This window comes from Peromyscus eremicus, chromosome 11 (genome assembly GCF_949786415.1).
Source record: "Peromyscus eremicus chromosome 11, PerEre_H2_v1, whole genome shotgun sequence".
NCBI lineage: Eukaryota > Metazoa > Chordata > Mammalia > Rodentia > Cricetidae > Peromyscus > Peromyscus eremicus.
The window spans coordinates 2,401,699-2,423,917 of record NC_081427.1 but is presented as its reverse complement, the minus strand read 5'-3'; the positions used below and the strand labels follow the sequence as shown (position 1 = coordinate 2,423,917).

Below are 22,219 nucleotides of genomic sequence, written 5' to 3'. Positions count from 1 at the left end.
AAGTTATGACGGTGGGTAGGAGAGGATAGATTTGATCACACTTAATATGTGTGTAGACATACTACAGAGACTAGTAAATGGACAGTTGATGTATTATAAAAATAGAGATGTTTAAACTGAAAAGAGGTCTACCAGATGACCCAGTGATAGTACTCATGAGCATAGGTCCACAGGAAATGGAATCAGCACACAGTGTCCTGACCCATGTTTATTGAAGTGCTGTATACTACAGCAGTGATATAAAAATCCCCTCAGGTATCCATCAATAGATGTATGCAAGAAGTGCAGCATATATTCAAATGTAATATTATTCCTATCTTAAAAAGGAGTCAAATCTTGTTGTTTCTGGCAAAACATACAGGACTGTGGAGTGGTCTCTATGTTAAGTAAAATAAGGCAATCAGTCATAATAAGAAAACTATCATTGATTCTCTCTCCAATGTGGAAGCTAAAAATTGTTCATTTGAGTGTGGACTATGGATTATCAGAGGCTGAATGAGAGACATGGTAAAGAGAGGTTGAGCACTGGGTACCAATGTAGTTGTATGAGAGGAGTGGGTCCTAGAATCCCTCAGTAGAAAGGGGCAATGGCAATCCACAGAAACCTGTCACACCTTTATGATAGCTAAAGACCAAACATGATGTGCTATGACAGAGATGGAAGTCACCTTGATCTGGTAAGTGCAGTGTATAGATGATTAGATTTTCACACTTGCTTCATAATTATGTACAATTACTATGTGTGAATTAAAAAGTTTAAAAAGTGTAAGGAGAGGGAAGTTTTGACTAACCTAATTTGATCTTTATTCACTGTCAACACATGTGGAGGGTTCACACCTTGCTCTGTAATTCTACCCAGCTGAGATAATAACTAATAAAATTAAAATGCCAGAATCTATGTGTAGTATTATCAGCTTTTCCTATAGTGTTTATCTTCCAATCTATTGAGGTAAAGGTTTTTATTAAGAGTTTTCTTAGCATACAGTTTTTTTTTTTTGAGACAGGGTTTCTCTGTGTAGCTTTGTGCCTTTCCTGGATCTCACTTTGTAGACCAGGCTGGCCTTGAACTCACAGAAATCCACCTGCCTTTGCCTCCTGAGTGCTGGGATTAAAGGCATGCACCACCACTGCCCTGCCAGAATGTTTTTACACCTTTGCAGTAAGCCTCCCTAGGTAGAAGGCATGTGCTTGCCCCTTGCCTTTCCTGCCCTGTGTCCACTGCCCCATGGCATCTTAACCATTTGGGCAATTACCCAAACATAGCTTGTTCATACAACTCCTCAAATGTGATCTGTCTTGCTGTGGGATGGTCTTTCTGCATGCTCTGAATATGTGTTGCTCTCACTGGTTGATAAATAAAGCTGTTTTGGCCAATAGCCAGGCAGAATAAGGTTAAGCCATATAATCAAACCAGAGATGAAGAAGGGCAGAGTCAGGGCAGACACCAGCCAGTTGCTGAAGAAGCAAGATTTGTAAAAAAAAATAAGATAAGAATCCACATGTGACAAAGCATAGATAAGAAGTATAGGTCAGCCTGGTGGTGGTGGTGCACACCTTTAATCCCAGCACTTGGGAGGCAGAGGTAGACAGATTTCTATGAGTTCAAGGCCAGACTGGTCTACAGATCAAGTTCCAGGACAGTCTCCAAGGCTACACAGAGAAACTTGTCTCAAAAAGCCAAAAAAAGAAAAAAAAAAAAAGAAAAAAGAAAGGAAGAATGAAAGAAAGAAAAAAAGATATGGATTAACTTAAATGTAAGAGCTAACTAGTAATAAGCCTGAGCCATCAGCCAAACATTTATAGTTAGTATAAGCATCTGAGTGATTATTTTAAAAGTGGCTGCGGGACTGGGTGGGAAAGAAAAGCCTCTGATTACACTGTTTGAACCAAATGTCTCTGCTATACTCCTATACTCCGTTAGGTGGCCTAAAGGCTCAGTCCCCTGTCTGTTGCATGTTGACCTTGGGAGGCAGCTTGTTGCTTCAGCATCTACATTTGAGCTAGTCTCCCCTGTGGGACTTGGACCTCCTTAGGAATGTTCAGGTCTGGAAGATCTTTGTGACTTCATACCCAGAAGAGTGCTCAGCACCCAGGGAGCAGAGATAGAGGATCCATTTAACGAATAAACCAAGGGTACCACCTCTGGACTTTGAGCAGAGCAGGCACCATGGCTAGGTAGCTGGAGACTAAACAAGACCAAGCCACATCTAACCTCCACACCTGACTCGTTCAGCTCCCAGTGGCAAAAGCTCAGCTATCTGACAGCACAGCCCTTCCTTACCAAATCTCCGCATCCTATTGGAATTATATCCTCTTCCCATTATTGCCCTGAGTGTTTTTTTTTAACTATGAAGCACTTACATAAACTCATTTACATCAACAATTTATACATCCTAAAAGTATGGCTATGCTTTGAGGATTTAAGAAATGCTATTTACAAGTCATATTCTGCCACAATTTATAGAGATTTACCTCCTGGGTTGCTGGGATTGAATTGGAAAGTAAGAAGAGCTGATTAGACCACAAATTTGCATATTTATTGGTGTTTGTCTGTAGACAGGGGTTCACCACATTTTCTCTCTCAGCCTCTGCTGCACTCCCTTGGTAGTGATGAACACTTATTCAGTACTTGCTGTATCTCAGGCACAGAGCAGGACCCTACAGTGCAGAGCTGAGAGGTCCACAACTTCCTGGAACCTCCTGTTTGGCTCAAGCAGTAGAAAGTGAGGAATCTGAGTTTGGGTTGGTAAACTGGGGCATGTCTGATCCGCCCTCTCTGGTATACGTGCCGCCACTGTGTCCTCCTAAGTTGCCAGGACTGTGCTGGTTTCTGGTAGCCCTGGGGAAAGCTCACCCAGGTTTGCTGGGCTTGATTTTTGTTTAGAGAGACTCCAGGACTGAATTCAGCCTCCCGTGGGCAGCAGTCTCCCATCTTCCTCTCCACAAACTGCCGAGTTCACTGCCACTAAAGAGCCAGAAGGGGAGGGATGGAGGGCTCCTTAAGGTTCCATCAGCCCCTAGGGTGACTAACCAACTCACTGGCGTCTTTCTACACAGGCCAGTCAACACAATGGACAGACATGTTCGTATCCCCAGTCAAAGAGGACTGGGTCTCTGTCTGAAGACCTGTCTGGGAACTTGTTCTGAAGTTTGGGTCATGGGTGGTCCAGAAGACTGGAGCGTAACTCTGACTCCTGTGGCTGTCTCACTTAGCTTATCCTGGCTCAACCACAGAGCCTCCTTCTAAAGAGGCCATCAGCAGGACTGCCCACATGGTGAGCAGCCACCACCGTTCAGGGAGCCGCATTCCTGCGGCTGGGGCTGCTCGGTGGCAGTATCTATAGCACAGGTGGACTCAGAGCAGAGATGGGTGCCTGAGAAGAGGATAAGGGTTGGGTGTGGACTGATGGACCGGCTCTCCAGGTGGAAAGTTGTGGGCACCTGCCGAGAAAAACAAGATTTCTGATGAGAGGGCCTAGCAACTGGGGATTTTCTCATCTGTTATTGGCATAAGACTAATTAAAATATTATACAGGTTAAAGTTAAAATGTGTTAACTTCATATCTGATGGATGTTTTCATATAAAGCAGTGGGAAGCCACCTTCATCCCCTGAATAGCCTGTCACATCAGCCTCTGCTGGCCTGAATACCTCTCTTACTATTTACTATTTATTTTTCATATTTTCTGTTTTTGTTTTGTTTGTTTGTTTGTTTTGGTGTTGTTGGTGTTGCTGTAGTTGTTGTTTTTGGTGGTGGTGGTTCTGGTGGTGCTGGTGGTTGTTAAACCCTCAGTGTGTGTCCAGGCAGACATTTGGGAATTTGAAGAGAAGGCTGATACAGGCTGAGATACCTCCTATCTTGGTTTAAGCAACCTTCCTGCCCTAAGTAACACTTACTTGTCAATCAATCTCCAATCTCTAATCTGTGTGTGTGTGTGTGTGTGTGTGTATGTGTGTGTGTGTGTATGTGTGTGTGTGTGTGTTCAAGTGTGACTATGTATTTATGTGTCTGTACATGTGGTTTTGTTTGTGTGTCAGGGTACACTAGAGTTCACAGGTGAACATGCCTGTATGTATGTGTGAAGCTTAGAAGCCAATACCCAGTGTTAAACCGCAAGAGCTGTCCACCTCATTGAAGACAGTCTCTCACTTGAATCTGAGACTCAGCAACACAGTCAGACCCAGGGATCCTTCTCTCTGCACTTTTCAGCACTGTGATTACAAGCACAGGACATCCTGTTCTTTAAAATGGGTTTAAGGTACTGAGTTCAGGCCCACATGTTTGTACAGAAAGAACTTTCCAGGCTGAAACATCTCTCCAGCTACCCCAGTATTTAATCACTGTGTTAAACATATTCTCTGCATCCCAGGGAGACTCCCACTGCACTTCTGCCTGGCCAGACTTCTGGCTACTCTTTTCTTGGCATAACCATTCCACACACATCTGCGCCTAGAGCAATGGTGACATTTTTTGCCCTTCCCTACGAGGTGTCAGTGAGGAGACAACAGCAACTGAACTGGAGATGACGGTGTTGATCACAGCTGATACTAGGGCAGGAAGCTCAGCTCTCTTGGGACAGAGGGCTTTATCCCAGTCTCCTCTATAACTCAATGGCAGTTTCATGTATTTGTGAGGTAAGCACACAGGTCATAGGACCAGGCCCTGCTGCCCTGAACACCTCACTCTTCCTGTGCATCTGCCCAATATATGTAGTGCTCAGGGGTGGGTGTCTTATCTCAATGGGCCTGGACTAGGGAGTCAGTGACTCAGGTCAGATGTGTGACCACAACACCAGCCCATGCACAGACACCTGGCTTCTTAGAGAATATCAGGACACTTCTCTCTTGATCTGAGTGAGGAGCACAGTCAAACTTTTGATGTCAGAGGCCTTGCAGGCAAGCAGGCATCTGACATGGGCAGCTGCTAGCAGCAGTTGGCTCACACAAGTTCACATTTCTCTCCAGGTCCCCAGGAAGCCATGGCACATCTATATTAAGACACCTCTGCATGCAGGATGAAGAGATGCCTCTACCTACATCCTTATGATGTATATGAAGGTGACATGTCTTGTTTCTGTGACTGAATATTAGACAAGAGACGATTGAAGGGAGGGAGGGTGTATTTGGGTTCAGAATTTGGATGCATGGTCCCTCACTGTGGGAAGGTATGGGGTCATAAGCTTCTCTCTCCTGAGGTGGGTGTTGCTGGAGGTCTCCTGCTCACATCTCCATGGATCAGGAAGCAGAGAAAGGAGAATGTGGGACTCAGATGACTCCTCCATTTTCCCTTTCTGTTTAGTCCAGGAATTCAGCCCATGGCATGGTGCTACATTCGCTCAGCTGTGGCCTCCTCTCAGTTAATCCTCAGTGGAAAAGTGGACAAGAAAACTTAACCAGCACATTTTTTATTTTTTAATTGAAAAAATTATACAACACATTTCTATTTTACTTTTGAGATTATGATGTAATTACACCAATTATGCCCTCCCTTTCCTCTCCCCAAGCCCTCCATATATATACCCTTTGTCTTAGTCACTGTTCTATTGCTGTGAAGAGATACCATGACCAAGGCAACTCTTATAAAAGAAAGCATTTAGTTGGGAACTTGTCTACAGTTTCAGAAGCTTTATCCTTTATTATCATGGTGGGGAACACGGCAGTGTGCAGGTAGACATCAGACATCATGTTGGAGAAATAGTTGAGAGAGCTAAATCCTGACTGAGAGAGAGAGAGATGGGAGGGGGGTTAGGCTTGGGCTTTTGAACCTCATAGGCCAACCCCAGTAACACACTTCCTCCAACAAGGCCACACCTCCTCATCCTTCTAATCTTTTCAAATATCGCCACTCCTGGGTGACTAAACATTCAAATATATGAGCCTATATGAATTCTTACTCAAATCACCAGTTCCTCCCTGCTCTCCTTCAAATTCATGGCCTCTTTTTAACCTAATTGTGTGTGTGTGTGTGTGTGTGTGTGTATATATATATATATATATATATATATATATATATATATATATATATATAAATGTATGCAATTATATATATATTTCCATGGTATATGCACTATATTTTTGTTATTTATTCCTCAGTTGAAGGACATTTAAGTTATTTCTATTCCCTAGCTATTGAGAACAGAGCCGAAATGAGCATGGCTGAGGAGGTATCTGTAGAGCAGGATGCCTAGTTCTCCAGGCATATGCTAAGGAGTCAAATAGCAGTGTCAGGTTTATTTTTAGCTTTTTGAGAATTCTGTGCACAGATCTCCACAGTGGTTGCACCAGTTTGCGATCCCGGCAACAGTGAGTGGGGGTTTCCTCTTCCTCCAATCTCCTTGGGCATCTGTTGTAGTTGTTAGATGGGTCTTTGGCACACTGCCTCTGGGAAGATGGACGCTCGAAGGTTTTTATATGCGCTTCCCCAACTAAGGATGATGAGCATTGTTGGATATTACAGTGAATATTAATCCTCTGCCAGTTCTACAGCTGGCAACGGTTCTTTCCCATTCTGTGGACTCTCTCTTCACCCGGTTGATTGTTTGTGTCTTTAGCTTACTGAAGCTTTTTAGTTTTACAAAATTCAGCTTGTCAATTGTTGGCCTTGATTCTTTTTTTTTCTTTTTGGTTTTCTTGAGACAGGATTTCTCTGTGTAGCTTTGGAGCCTGTCCTGAATCTCACCCTGTAGACCAGGCTGGCCTCAAACTCACAGTGATCCACCTGGCTCTGCCTCCCAAGTGCTGGGATTAAAGGCATGCGCCACCACCGCCTTGCCTTAATTCTTGGGGGAATGGAATCCCATACAACATATTTTTCTTATGTTTTTCCCTCCTCCAGTTCTTCCCAGATCACCCCATCTCCCTATCTTCCCAACTTCATGTTCTTTCTCTCTTTCATTTAAAAACAAACAAAACCAAGAAACACACACACACAAACACACAAAAACAGAAACCAAAATACACAAGCAAATGACTGATAAACAAAATAAAACCAAAAAGCCCAAGTGAAATGAAATGAGACAAAACCACTGTTCAGTTCATTTTGTCTTGGCCAACTACTCCTGGGACTAGGGCCTGCCCTGGAGTCTGGTTAATAAATATACCTAGTGAGATTCATTGGAGAAAACTGATATTTCTTTGCCAGTGGGTGCCAATTGCCGATAACTCCTTGGCTAGGGATGAGAGCCCGTCTTCCCCTTCTCACCGCTGGAACCCCATCTGGCTTAAAACTGTGGGGACTCTGCGCTTGCTGCCAGTCTCTGTGAGTTCATATGAGTCCATATATTCTTAAGTCCATTGACATTCCTCTTTTTCAGATTTATTTGTTTTAGTTCATGTATATGTGTAACACAACGTGCATGGTACCAAAGAAGTTCAGAAGAGGCCTTTGATTTCCAACAAACTGGAAGTATAGATGGTTGTGAGCCACCATATGGGTACTGGGAACTGAATGTAGATCCAGTGCAAAAGCATCCAGGGTTCCTAACATCTTAGCCATTTCTTCACGCCCCCTTACATTCTTTACCTGGATTAAGAATGAAGTATGTTGCAAGATGCATCTACATGTATGTATATTTTTGCAGAAAGACCTCATACAAGTGAGGACGCCAGGATGTTTTCTGTCTCTTCGCTGAGAACTTGGAATGGGACTAGCACCTTCCCTGGTGAGAGGTCTGTGCTTATGGGGCTGCTCTGATGTTTCGTAGCCTCCTGACAAAAAATGATGACGGGGACTTGGGCCACCTCTTTAGGGGTCCTTTTCAGCTCTGGGTGCTCTTGAGCACATCTGGGAAGCCATCAAGAGGGACAGGTTATCAGGCAGACCCTCACGTATGGGCATGTGGAATCATCACGTGTCTTGCCTGAGTGTATCTTGTTTCCTGCCCAGCTCAGTGGGCCGTAAATGTCACCTCCCTACCAGAAACCAAATCCTGTCATCACTCCGTGCAGCAGAAGATAAGGACACACAAACGGTGGCTCAGTTTCACTTACTCTGCGGTGTTGGGAAACGGTTTGACAAACCTCACCACTGTTCTTCTGGACAGGATTTCCTTTATATAATTTCTGTCATGCGCAGAATTCAAGTTGGTCTGGTCACACCCAAACTGCTGTCAGTGCGTTGATTTGGCTGGCCATGGCACAGATCTGCCCAGAGAAAATGGCCATCACAAACACCAAGCTTCTAATGCCCAGATTTCCAGTTTTCAAAACATTGGTGAAAAGGAGTGAGAGCCAAGCACGTGAAGTGATTTTCATGGCTGTTTGTAATGTTTTAACAAGATGATCAGACACAGATTTAGCCGACTCTCCCTCTCCCCACAGTTTTATGAGGTGATTTTGGATTCATCCGTGGGAAATTGGTCAGTGATAGATCTCAGGGAGCACAGAAATGATTAGGAGCATCCATGCGGCATTTTTTCTTGATGGTCAGGCAAGAGACAAACATGAATCTGCTGTAGAATAGATGGACTTCTAAATTTAGAAGTCTGACTTAATTTAGAAGGCTGTCTTTACAAAAAGTATTTTATCTAGTCACTTTGAAAATAAGGAAAGCTTGATGGTAAAGTGGTTAGAGTTTTAGTACAGGGGTTTCATCATGGTGTTAGAAAGATTATGACCCCGAAACATGGGCCTCAGTCTCCAGCCTCATAATACAGGAAAGCTGAGGTATATGGCATCAGATCTATTGCCTTCAAAACACTTGACCTGATTTTATTCCTGGGTTCATTAGCAGCAGTCTCCTGAGGCTCAGCTGTTTTGGAACAAAGGAGGTCAACCAGCATGTGGCAACACCATAACCCCACAGAGGAAAGGGATAGAAGAGGACATGAAGCCTGGCAGCTCAAAGTAGACGTAGGTCAATAGAAGGTCCAAAGCTATAGGCAGGAAGCAGAGGTTTGGGAATGGGCTGCACTGGAGGTCTACGTCATGTAGGAAGCAAGAGGTCTCCTTGGTCATAGAGGGGACTGTCTGTGGAGGACTCATCTGCCAGGTTAGGAGCTCCTTGGAGTTAGCTGTAGAAAGGGGTGTTGTTGGATTTTCTTTTACTCTAGCTCGATGTTGGATGCCAAAATGTTGTTTGTTGTTGCTCTTTTGGGGAGCTTGCCACCCAGGTCTCAAATAAGTCACACATGGAGGCTTATCCTTAATTATAAATGCCCGGCCTTATCTTGGCTTATTTCTTGCCAGCTTTAGTTAAATTATCCTGTCTAGTTTTTGCCATTGGGCTTTTACCTTTCTCTATTCCTGTATACCTTTTCTTTCCTTCTTACTCCATGTCTGGCTGGGTGTCTGTGTGTCTGTGTGTCTGTGTGTCTGTGTGGCTGGGTGTTTGGGTGTCTTTTCGGCTGGGTGGCTGGGTGACTGGGTGGCTGGATGTTTGTGTGGCTGGGTGGCTGGCCCCTGAAGTCCTCTTCTAGTTCTCTCTCTTTCCTTCTTCCTCTCCTTTCATATTTCTCCTTTTATATATTCTCTCCGCCAGCCCTGCCTATCCTTTCCCCTGCCTTGCTATTGGACGTTCAGTTCTTTATTAGACCATCAGGTGTTTTAGACAAGCACAGTAAAACAGCTTCACAGAGCTTAAAAAATGCACCATGAACAAAAGTAACTAACACACCTTAAAATAATTTTCCCAACAAAGGACTTTTGAAGCCTCAGTATTGTTGGTGTGTGGGACTGGGAAATTTGTATGTGCGTGTGTCCTGTGACAGGGAACTCCCTGCAGCATCCCTGAATTCTAGCCACTTGGTTCCCAATTATCATACACACACACACACACACACACACACACACACACACACACACACACACACATCTTGGGACCTAGTCACTCTGGGCTGAAACTCTTGTCATAGACCACCTTTTAAATTTTGCAGCATCGAGAGAACAAGATACTGAGCAAGAATCTCTTCTTCCTGTGAAAGTGATTTTAATGCTATGAAACCACACCACCATTGATATGAAAACCCAAGGGAAGTTCATCTCCCATCTGCCTCCAATGCCCCTTTCACCTCAGTGGTTCTCTGGTTTACTGTCTCTACTGTGATGATGTTTTTCAAAGACCATTCACAAAGATCAGATGTTTCTAGACTAGAAACAGAAGGATGAAGTAACTGAGAGGAAATGTGACCTCAGGCGGAGGTTCTCTGGACAAATTGTCAGTGATACTGCAGAGAGCAATGGGGAGCAGAAGGCGTCCATGAGGCGACTGTATTCGGAAGCTCTAGTTCCTACAGATGCCCTGGTGTGGTGTGCTTTGGAGAAGACTGGCAACATGTTTACTCACTGAGATGAGAAGTCACTGGAGTGGAGTGGCTCTTCATTGGGGCAGAAAAGTTGCCCAAGATATCAAGTACTTGGACTTCAGAATACCCTGGGAGAAGCCCTAGCAAGGCCTGTAACTGCTGTCAGGAGGAACCCGAAAGAAAGAAAATGAAAGCAATGGCAAAGTGTGCTTTGGTAAAAGCCTCATCTCTCCAGAGACTCTAGTGGACCCATCCTCCTGTGGTAGAGTCACCTCCCTTCTCTTGGTTCAGCACCATTCAGGACAGAGGTTTTCCAGGCAAGGGGAAAGAAAGGATTAGGGGCAGATTCTATTCCAAGCTCATGTTCTCTGACTTGAGCCTTGAAGTGACCTAATATGGTGCTGTTTCCTCACTTGGTGACATTCTGTATGCTCCTCTCCACCATTAAGAAAGCTTTCTTGTCCTATTCTAGCACATGAGGAGCAGACAAAAATAAATATGAGCCCATCCTTGTATCATGGCCACATCCCTGGCCAATCCTTCTGATTTGTCCTTCTCAAGAATACAGCCCTGACTGAGGCTGTTCTCAGAAAGGAAAATATACCTGAGCTTCTTTGGGGAAATGATTTTATGCAAAGCCTTACATCAAGGCCATTGGTTAGACTGCAATTTTAACTTCTAAGCTACTGTAATTTTTTATGCCCCTACTGGTGACAGTCCCTGAGTCTTTCTGAAGCTAGTAGCCATACTGTTTTTAGGATATTCTAAATATCCTGAGATCATACATTGCCCAGGCCTGGGACAGAGAGGAAGACAGAAAGGGTCCACTGACCCAGGCTCTGAGCCAGCTTCTGGGAAGGCAAGTCTTGGTATCAAGAGCAGAATTTGGGTAACTGTGGCAAGTGAGTAAATTATTTTAAACTTCTTTGTCAGTCCAACAAAACTTGTCAGTGAGCAGGATTTGAAACTTAAAGGAGAGAACTAAAAAGGGCTCTCGTCCTGCAGCTGGGATTTCAGTCCTGTGGTAGCATTCCCGAAATTCCAGCCCCAGGCTGGAACCTGTGTACTCTAGGTGCCTGGAGCCAGCACCTGCACTGGGGATTCCAGCACTGCCTGCCTGCTCCGAAGCCGTTCTCCCGGCCTGCTGAAGTCAAAGGCACACCTCCTTGCTCTGTGGCTTCCTCAATAGATTCCGTCTCTTTTACTTTTTGCCCACTGGAATCCCTTTCATGAGAACAGCAGCAGCAAAAGACACCAGCCTTTCCATAAAACGGAGCGAGGTTATTCGGTACAAATGGAACGGACCTGATTTTTTTTCCTCCCCTGATCAAAGAAAAACTCTTTTGAAGTTTAGCTATTTGATAGAAAATGTCTTTTATTACAAGCTGATATATGAGTTAATAGGACATAAAGATATTTTATTAAACTGCAAACCATTATTAATATTGCAGTTTTAACTTGAAAGAAATATGTAGAATGACACCGGAAATTAATTAGATTATTTCATCATTCTTTTACATTACAAACTTTGATACACTTGCACAGATATATAGGTGGATTGATGAACAGACACAAAGACACACAGAATTTTAATGAGGGAGAGGCTTTTATCTACTAACACTTTGCGACTTAATTTTTTCTGTTTATTCTGCCTATTGATTCCGGTTGAAGCCTGCTGTTTTAATGTTGTTATTGATATTCTCTCTGGGTTCCTTCTAATTCTGGCATTGATATTACCTTGATCGGATTTAGTTTATTTGAATTGCCTGTAGGTTTTGGTCTCCTGAGTTTTTCACTGCTTATAGACATGCAAAGATAAAACCTCTCTTTTTATCTAAAAATCCTTGAGGGACCAAGAAAGATACAGCCGTTTCTGAGAACATTAAAAAGCAAGAGGCAACAGTCAAAAGGACTCTCTACTCCTCACCCAGTTTCTTCAAGACTTCATTTCCACACTCCCTGAGCAGGCAGATGCCGGCTGACTTCTAATCTCAGTTCACTTGCTTCTGCACACTGTGGGGGAGGAAGAAGTACTGCAGGATGCCCCCAGTGGTTCAAGCGTTGGGTCAGAGACTTTGCCTTGGGGTGGTTAATTTTTGCAAGAGACCATACATAAAAGTGCTTCTGACAGGTTTATTTCTTTGCTAAAGAAAATGTTAAGGTTGGGGGTACAGCTCAGCTGATAGTGTCTTTCTATCATGGAGGAAGCCCTGGGTTCCATCTCTAGTACCAGGTTAGTGGACATAGTGATATACACAGTAATTCTAGCGCTTGGGAGGTGAAGACAGAGACAGACTAGGGTACATGAGACCCTGTCTCATAAACAGGATGTAAACATGGATATTAACATGGCATAGTGGTATACATCAGTAATCTCAGCATTTGACAGGCTGAGGAACAAGGATTCAAAGACAACCTGGGCTATGTTATGAGTTCTAGACTAGCCTGGGCTACAGGCTGGATAAATAAACAAACAAACAAACAAACAAAAAACAGAGGCACAGAGATGTCTCAGTGGTTAAGAGCATTTGCTGCTCTCATAGAGGACCATAGTTCTGTTCTCAGCACCCGCATTGGGTAAGTCACAAAAACCTGTAACTCCAGCTCTCAGGGATGTAATGCCATCTTCCGTCCTCCAGAGGGACCCATACTCATGTGCACAAACATACACATAATTAAAATTATGAATATCCTACCATCACGTAAGTGCCAAGTCATTAACATAAATGAGTGATTGGCTGAAATCCTCCTTAAATTTGTTAGATGCTGCTGGGACTTTAAAAGCAGCAGGCTGCTCAGAATCTTTAATTCAGTGTGATTAATTACTGAGGCCATCACCATGGTCCCATCACCATGGGTCCTCATCACTTGGAGATGCTCAAGGGCCATGGTGGCACGGGTCTTCAATACTGCAGTCTTCCATTCTCCACTTTCCCACCGTTTTAGCTGAAGAACGTGTACAGTTGGACCTTGTCCATTGGTACAGGGAAGCCCAGTTAGATGTGTGTGTGTTAGGTTTGTCCTGAAGACCTGAAATAGTGCCTGATGACTGGAAAGTTGTTGGAAAATCTCACACTTAGATATTCATGTACCCTGAGCCTATTTTAAGAGTTTTGCCCAGTTCTTTTAATTGCACGTCAAACCAGCTCAATGATGCCTTTTTCTAAGTTCCTGTTCAACTTGGAACAGGCTTGCCCAGGGCTCTCCCTTGAAGGTAATCACTGTGTCTCAGCACTTCAGACTTTGACTGAGACACAAAAGGGCGTTGAGGTCTTCTTCATGTAATTGTTTTGACTGTTGTCTAACAAGGTATCTTCTTCTCAGTAATGACCACGCCCTCAACCCTGAGCCAGAAGAAACCCTTCCTCCCTGAAGATGTCTCTTGTCAGTGGCATCCATGCAGTGTCAAGAAAGGCAACTAAATATTGCAGAAGATGCCCGTATGCTTTATACACCAGCAGGAGAAAATGGCCTCTCTGGAGAAATCCAGAAATGGAGATGCGGGTGTACAGAGTCAAAGATGGAAGATGGTGAGAGGCAGAGGATGCGAGTGACGAGCAAACACGTGGGGTGAAGACGATGGTGGGGCCCAGGCTCTGCCCTCTACAGTCATCATGCAGTGGGTCTCAGTTGGGATGCTGCCCCAGAAGATGTGCCCTTGTTCCTCTAAGCTTAGACCTAAGAGAAAAGTGCACTTCCGGCCTGGATTCCACACAGAGTGGGGCAGAGATTTGGGAAAGTCCATTCCTGGCCACTAGCCAGGACAAGAACAGGCAGGGACATGAGAACCATAGCAACTAACACTGGTGAAAGACAGTGGCCTATGGAGGATCTCTTCTCTAAGGCCAAGGGCAGGGAGTGTTTTGAGAACTGTTGATGACCAGGTAGGAAATTCAAGACATTAAAAAGTCATATGTAGTCAATGCCATTTTACAATGAGGCAAATTAATGAGCACTGCTTGGCGGAGCTAATTTACCTCACATGAGTAAGCACTCCATAGCCATCGGATTGCAGTCTGCTGAGGAACCAGCTCCTTATGTTTCCTTAATAAGATCAAGGTGGAAGGATGCACACGGCTCCAGGGACAGAGAGATGGGTCAGGTGGATTCCTCGGCTCACAGGCTGGAGCCTGAACAAGGTCATTCCCAGCTCCTGTTTTGCTCAACTGGATGGCGAAGGAAGCTGGGGCATGGCTGTTTCTCAAATGAGACTCAGTTTCTTCCTGCTTCATCTTAGAGTTTGGGGAACTCTGCTGTATAGTTCATGAACAGACCTGATCTCCTGAAGGTTATTTTTAAACGACAGGTGAAAGTAATTTGGGGTGAAGTTACTGCCCAGATCATTTCATGGGTGGAATGGCACATGTTCTAACAGAGCAGTGTTACTATGACAGGGACTGTTACTAATAGCTAGACTGTGTTATAGGTGTAGGACTCACACTGTCTCTGCCCTGGCTGTTCTGGTCTGTGTAGATGAGATTAAACACTGAGTGCCTGGGGAACAGAATGTGAGTTTATTCACATTCATATCAATGAACATAGGTGCAGAGGACGTTCATGTATGTGTAGCACTGTACGTGCAGACACAGCAAGACAACTTCATGCAGATGTGTATGGACTCATGTCGTGCTTGCTGGTCCATGTGTGTCTCTGTGACTCATGTGAGTACACTTAGGTCTCTGTGTGGAATATGTACATTTGTAAGCATACATGTATACAAGTGGGTGTTGAGGTGGTTTGAATAAGAAACGCCTCCTGTACTCTTGGGTATTTGAATGCTTGGTCCCCAGTTGGTGTAATTGTTTGGGGAAGGCTCAGGCAGTGTGGCCATGTTGGAGGAGATGTGTCCTTGGAAGCAAACTTTGAGAGTTTAAAGACTCAAACCATTTGCAGTTCATTTATTTTCTTTGCATCTTGCTTGTGTTTCAAAATGTGAGCTCTGAGCCACCAAACTTGTCCCTTCCCCACCCTGAGGGACTCATGCTTCTTTGGAACCATAAGCTCCTTCTATCAGCTGCTTAAATCATGATGGTCTGTCATAGCAATAGAAAAACAACTAATAATGGCATGGAATGAGATACGTGCATATATGTGTATGCATGGGTCTGTGTGTGGGATGCACGTGTACATGTGGTCACATGGTTGGGGTGTGTACATATGTGTTCATGCCTGTGCACATGGTGCATGTGTGAAGAGATATGTTGATGTGTGAGAATATGTACTTGTAGACTTGTGGTGGAATATGTACATTGTGCTTATATGTGTACACCGTAAATCTGCATAGGATATATAGATGTGTGCATGCCTGTGGGATAGATGAATGGGAACATGTACTGTTTGGTTTCTGAAAACTTGACACAAACCTAGACATGTCTAGGAAGTAGGCATGTCAATTGAGCAATCCCCTCCATCAGATTGGTCTGTGGACAAGTATATTTGTTACTTTTCTATTGAAGTGATTGATAAAACGTCATGACCAAGGCAACTTACAGAGGAAGATTTTATTTGGTTTTACATTTATGGGGGGAAAAAGATATCCAAACAGCCACCAACTGAGAACCAAGTATTGAAGTGTTCAAATGCCTGAGACTATGGGGGGTGTATCTTGTTCTGCCTTGTTCTACTGCCTGAAGCCCCCTAATTTCATGGTAATACAGTAATTCAATACATTTAATACAATTCTAGGAGTTCCTTTAGCCTCTTGGTCTCCACACATAGAAAAGTCTAAAGTCTCTTCTGGGACTCAAGGTAATCTCTTAATTGTAACCCCCTGTAAAATTAAAACGCAAATTACATTCATTAAAAATACAATGGCACAGAATATACATTACCATTACAAAGGGGAAGAATGGGGTATAGTGAGGAAACACCGGACCAAAGCAAGACCAAACCCAGCAGTGAAAACTTCAAATCCTGTAACTCCATTGAAGACCTCGGTCTAATATCAAAGATCTTAAATGACTCCTCCCTTCCAGTTTTTTTTTTTTTTGGTTCTTTTCGAGACAGAGTTTCTCTGTGTAGCTTTGTTGCTGTCTTGAATCTCGCTCTGTAGACCAGGCTGGCCCCAAACTCACAGAGATCCACCTGGCTGCGAGTGCTGGGATTAAAGGTGTGTGCCACCACCGCCTGGCCTCCCTTCCAGTTTTGCTGGCTACCATTCCCTATGTGCAGCTCTCATGGGCATATATTCCACTGCCCTGGCATCTCCAATGTCTTGGGGTCCCTAATATCACCTAGGCTTCATTTCCACAGCTTCATGCAATGGCCTATCAGAGACTCAAATCAGGGACTCACCTGCAGAACATCTGGCCTCAGCAGCTCTTGGAAACCATGGAGGAAGTTTCCATGACTTCTTGACATCTTCGACATCCATGACTCTACAGACAGCACCAAAAGGAGCACACTCCCAAGTGTGGCTGCCAGTGTGGGATGTACCCTGCCCCCCTGAATCACGTCTACAGCAGCTTGTGTTTGCAGTCGTGTTCAAGGAGCAGAAATTCCAGAGGCATTTTCCTTTCACATGTTGGAACTTAGCTGGGTGGCGTCTTCCCTTGAGGGCACCTTCCTTTTATTCCTATGAAGAGCAGGCTTCTTCTTAATCTTCTTATCTCTTTCAGCATAAGGCTTCATTCCAACATTAAATTTCCTGCTGTGTTTTTTGGTGCATTTTATGTTTCTTTCTGACACACTTGCTCTTTTTCATTGTGAGCTGTATAAGAGTGATCACTTTTAACAACATTACAGTGTCAGTATCATCAATAGTATGCTATCTTTGAATCTCCTCCACCAAAGAAATTAGTCAATTATGTTTAAATTTAGCCTCAGACAAGTTCTTAGGACAAGGGAAGAAAGCAGTCATATTTTTCCTTTTGCCACAATATTTAAAAATGGTTCTGGCCTTGTATTAGTCACTTCTCTATATCTATGATGAAATAGCATGACCAAGGGAACTTATAGAAGAAAGTATTTAATATGGCTAATAGTTTCAGAGGACTACAGTCCATAAGGGTAGAGAAGAAGTATTACAGCAGGAACAGCTGAGAGCTTACCTCTTTATCTGCAAGTAGGGGAGAGAGAGAGAGCGAGAGCGAGAGCGAGAGCGAGAGCGAGAGCAGAGAGAGAGAGAGAGAGAGAGAGAGAGAGAGAGAGAGAGAGAGAGAGAGAGAAAAGAAGCTAACTGGGAATGGCATTGATATTTAAAACCTTAAAGTCTGGCCCCAGTGACACACCTCCTCCAACAATCTCATAATCCTTCCTAAATAGTTCTAGCAACTGGGAGTCAAGTATTCATACCTATGAGCCTATGGGGACGATTCTCATTCAAAACACCACATCCCTAATAGTGTTCCTCCCCGAAAGCTCCTGACCTGGTCCTGTACAGTCTGCATATCTCTCAGCACTACTGGCTTCCCAAATCCTACCAGGATGGTCTGTTAAACCCTGCTTATAGAAGCCAAGTGATTTTCTACTTCAAACTCCCCAAATTTTCCACATCCCTCCAAAACCATCATGGTTATTCTGCTCACTCCCTGGTACCAACTTTTTGAATTTTTCTGAATTGCTTACTTTTTCCTTCTGTGATAAAAACACCATGACCAAGACAGCTTACAGAAGAGAGGGGTTATTTGGCTTACCATTTCAGAGGGATGGCAGTCAGTGATGGCTAAGTGAAAGCATCAGGTATCTGAAATGACAGCTGGGAGCTCACATCTTTAACCACAAACAGGAAGCAGAGAAAGCAAGCTTCAAATGTCTCATGTTTTTAAGCTCTCAAATTCTGCCCTCACGTACTTGCTCTTGCTAAGGCCAGAATTCCAAAACCAACCCAAACAGCGTCACCCACTGAGGACTAAGTATTGAGATATCTCATACCACTAGGTATGCTTGTGAGTATGTTCCCAAAAAGATTTGACTAAGAGGGAAAGGCCCACCCTGAATGTGGGTAGCACTCTCTTATGATCCAGAGTAAATACAAAGGAAAAGGGAAACGTGGACCAGCATTCCTCCTTCTCTGCTTCCTGACTACAGACCCACAATGATGAGCTCCACCGTTAAAATCTGCATCATGATTTCTCCACCACACTGGACTGTACTCCTAAATCCTGAGCCATAACAACTCCTTCTTCTTTGAATCACCTGGTCTTGTGTCATTGGAAAATGAAAAGTAAATAGTGCACGTGGGGGCCACAGTGGTTCTTCACAGGCTCCATCAGTGACACCCATTCTATTATGGCTGCCATTTCCTTAGGTGACTGTGGATCGCTGTGGGGACAGCCACCAGCAGAGAGCATGGACGTGTCCAAATGTACATACAGAGAGTTGGGATGAAACATTGCTTTTAAAAAGGCAAAATTCCCCCTAAATCTCCACACATACTTTGTAATGGGACTTGGTGGGTTTTTCATTTTGGATTTTAATTTTAATATAATTTAATTGTGTGTGTGTGTGTGTGTGTGTGTGTGTGTGTGTGTATACATGAGTGTGTACTTCAGGGGACCAGAAAATCTGATTGGGTTCCCTGGATCTAGAGTTATATGCTATTATGAGCCTCCCAACATGAGAACTGGGAACTGAACTTGGGTCCTCTGCATGAAAAGTAGGCATTCACAACTGCTGGCCCATTTCTTCAGCCCTAGGGCAAAAGCAGATGGTGCTCCCACTCCCTCTGCTGTGTGTATGTGTGTGTGTGTGTGTGTGTGTGTGTGTGTGTGTGCGCGCGCACACTCATATATCTGTGGGCATGGTTGTTCTGTGGCTTCCATGGGTGCTGGATGCTAGAGATGCAGAGGGCAACCCTTATTCCTAAAAAGAAGTACCAGATGACAAGACCATCTCCCCAAAAGACCCTGTTTTACATTCATGAATTTTTCATGATGAAATTAAAACCAATGCTCTTTTATATGTTGATATTGTTGCTCACATAGGAAGTACTCAAAGGCTGCTTTGAAACTCTGGCTATATTCAAACCCATGCTAAACTTGCTTCCTGGTTGTTTTATATTTCTTGAAGCACCATCCACTTTAGGTGTTGAGCGACTTCTCAGTTTGTGGAAACTCAAATGAGATTTTTTTTCCAAGTCTCCACCGTAAGGCCTGTGTAACGCTAGTGTGGGCCACCAAAGGTCGCAGAGATGTGGGCTGATCCTGGGTGTGTTGCAGGCCCACAAAGGTCAGCACTGACCCTCATTTCATGATGGCTTCAACGTGACATGAAGAGGTGACATGATTCCAGAACCGTCGTCATGGATTGGATGATCAGACCAGAACTACCCAGTATAGAACTAGAATATTCCAGTTTGTTTGTCTTTTCAGTGTAAAGCAAATTGAAGCTTTTTTTTTTTTTTTCTTGTGGAAGACTTCACCATCGGGCAGCTGGACCACATCCTCTCAGGAGCTCTCAGTCACCTTCACGTCTATAGTAATGAACTCTAGTTGTCTATGTCATTGTCTCTCAAGGTGACAAGAACTCCATGTGGGTCACCTGTGCTCCCAGTCCTTAGTGAATGTGTGCCCAGAAAATGTTCACCAAGTACTTTCGTAAATGCGTGGTCAATGAATTTTGGGTACAGAAAATCCATTTAGAAAACCACACACACACACAGAAGTATCACTTGCTTTTGTTGCTCCCCAGAGGTGATGGGGGAAGGCTTCACCACTGACCGAGAGCCCAGATAGTCCCTGGCTCATTCACCTCTGTATCACACAGATAAAATGAGATCACTCGGGGCTGTTCTGCAGGCTCAGCCCCTCTTTTAATGGCTGGCCTACTCGACAAAGTTCACCTTTATTTTGAGTATTCTGTAAACATGTTTTTCTTCGGGGTCTGGAGGAGAATCAGCTATTATGCTTCAAAGAATCTCTGGTGTGCCTTGTCACTTGCAGGTTGGCCTTTCTCCTGTTATTCTAGGAGGCTTTATTTTCCAGGTGGCTTCCAGCTCCCGCAGTGGTCCGCGCACACTTGGCCCGGCATTTCACATTCCTGTCAGCACCGTGAGGTCGTATCTGTTAGTGCTGGAGGTTGTTAGGCCATTATCAGCCACTGATGCCTCTCCAGCTGCGAGACCAATTTGGATTCATGCAGGAAACATGGCCTGATGTCCCCGCGGTCATTCAGTGGGCCTGCGTTCTGTGCTGCCCCGGGCGGCTGTGTACAGAGCCAGCCGCCTTCTCCCAGGACAATGCAGGAAGGGAAGCCTGCTTAGCCCAGCCCACTCCCAGGAAATGGGCAGTGCTTCATCCCCCAACAACCAGCACAGGGGGCTCCATTTTAAGTGAATGGGAGACAAGTCTGAGCAGCATTGCGCCATCTATAATTCATGATGATAGCAAGTTATTCTAATGGACTCTGTTCTATTTATATTCTACCTAACACACTGGGAGTGGAGAATCAAATTCATGCAGCTTTTGATTACCCCCTGCATTATGGGTGGGTGTTTTCCTTTCCACTGTACAAACTCTACAATGACTAAGAGAAAATTATAGCAGAAAGAGATATACCTTGATTTTCTTCCTTATATGATTCTGTGTTTCCTTTCTATTTTTTTTTTTCTTTATCAGACAGACACTAAGGAGTCTGGGGGCGAACCGGAGATTGACCAAGTCATCCTGTGACCACCAGCATGCAGTCCCTCCTTGCCCCAGGAGTACCCTTCTCCTCTGCTGCCTTCCCCACTCAGCTAAGCAGGTGAGCTGGCTTTGAAATAAAAACCCCTGTGGAGAGGGCATAGAGGAAAGTGGGGAGCCAGCTTTGGAGGGGTTCCAGTGTCTGGGTCCTTGATAGCTGTTGTACATGCAACAGCTAGCCATAGTGGACCAGATTCATTTGGGTAGGGCTGTCACCCTCATGGGACTAGTTCTGAGTTCCCCAAGGAGGATGGACCCAGAATCTGGACCCTGGTCTAGTTCCAGGAATTGAGGTCACATAATACACAGTGAAGGCTTCCATCACTAATGTAAATGATTTTCCCACCAGTGCCTTGGCTATGGGGACACTTTAACATGGAAGTTCTAGAACCTCACCACTAAGTCCTTTGAGAAGAAGCAAGAGCCATCATTGGAGCCTCTGGACACTGACAGCCTTGCCAACATCTTACCACATGAAGGAAAACAGAGAGCCTGAAGATGAAGTTCTCAGAGAGCTTGACTGGGCAGCACTCATCCTGATTAGGAGCCAAGCCCTGACTCCCATCTCAGGGTGTCCTTGGATGCTCCGAGAGCTAATCAGAAGCCTCTGTGTCTGTTCTGGATTTCTCTGTGTTTTAACTCAGTCTTGCCTCATGCTCATCCTTCTCTTCCTGTCAAGAGTTAATGTTCTGGATTTAATGGCTCTTGATCTGTTGAGAAGCAGACAACAGGTTTTTCATGGTATAAGAGGAAGGTAGCTTAGCTAATGGATTTGTGAACTGATTGCTTAATATGGATGGTGTGACCGGACACATTCACACTGGCCCCTTGTTGGAGTCTGCTCTACTCATTAAAATTTATCTATTTTTCTATCCAGTTTTGAAAAAGATTTATTTTGTTTTATGCACATGAATGTTTTGCTTGCATGAATGTCCATGCACTATGTGGGTGCCTGGTGCCCTTGGAGACTAGAAGAAGGATCTCCTGGATCTGGAGTTACATATGGTGGTAAGCTGTCATGTGGGTGCTGGGAACTGAATCTAGCTGCTCTACAAGAGTCAGTGGTCTTAATTACTGAGCCATCTCCCCAGGACCAAGCCTTCCTTCCATTTTGCATGGCACACAGGGATCCCTGTATTTCCCAACAAGCTCAGCAGTCACAGCACTGGCCTCATCTACTCACTGTGTGGTTAGAACTCCACCTGGGCTCTCTTCCAGGTGAGCTACTCTGGTGCTTCACACGGTGTCTCAAGGCTCTGCATCGAGCTGACATCTCCCTTCACTCCCTGTAGCTTCATGCCTCATGCTCAGGGCCATGGCTTTGCAGGTGGCCACGGTGCCTTTCTACCTTGCCAGA

General features: G+C 44.4%; 1 long non-coding RNA gene across 1 annotated transcript; it reads left to right on the top strand.

Annotated features, from left to right (window-relative positions):
• The first annotated feature begins 4,670 nt into the window (after nucleotides 1–4,670).
• LOC131921800 (uncharacterized) lies at nucleotides 4,671–14,407 on the top strand. The gene is made up of 3 exons (XR_009382096.1): nucleotides 4,671–4,770; nucleotides 4,965–5,057; nucleotides 13,565–14,407. It is a non-coding gene; the product is annotated as an uncharacterized LOC131921800 (long non-coding RNA).
• Nucleotides 14,408–22,219: the final 7,812 nt, after the last annotated feature.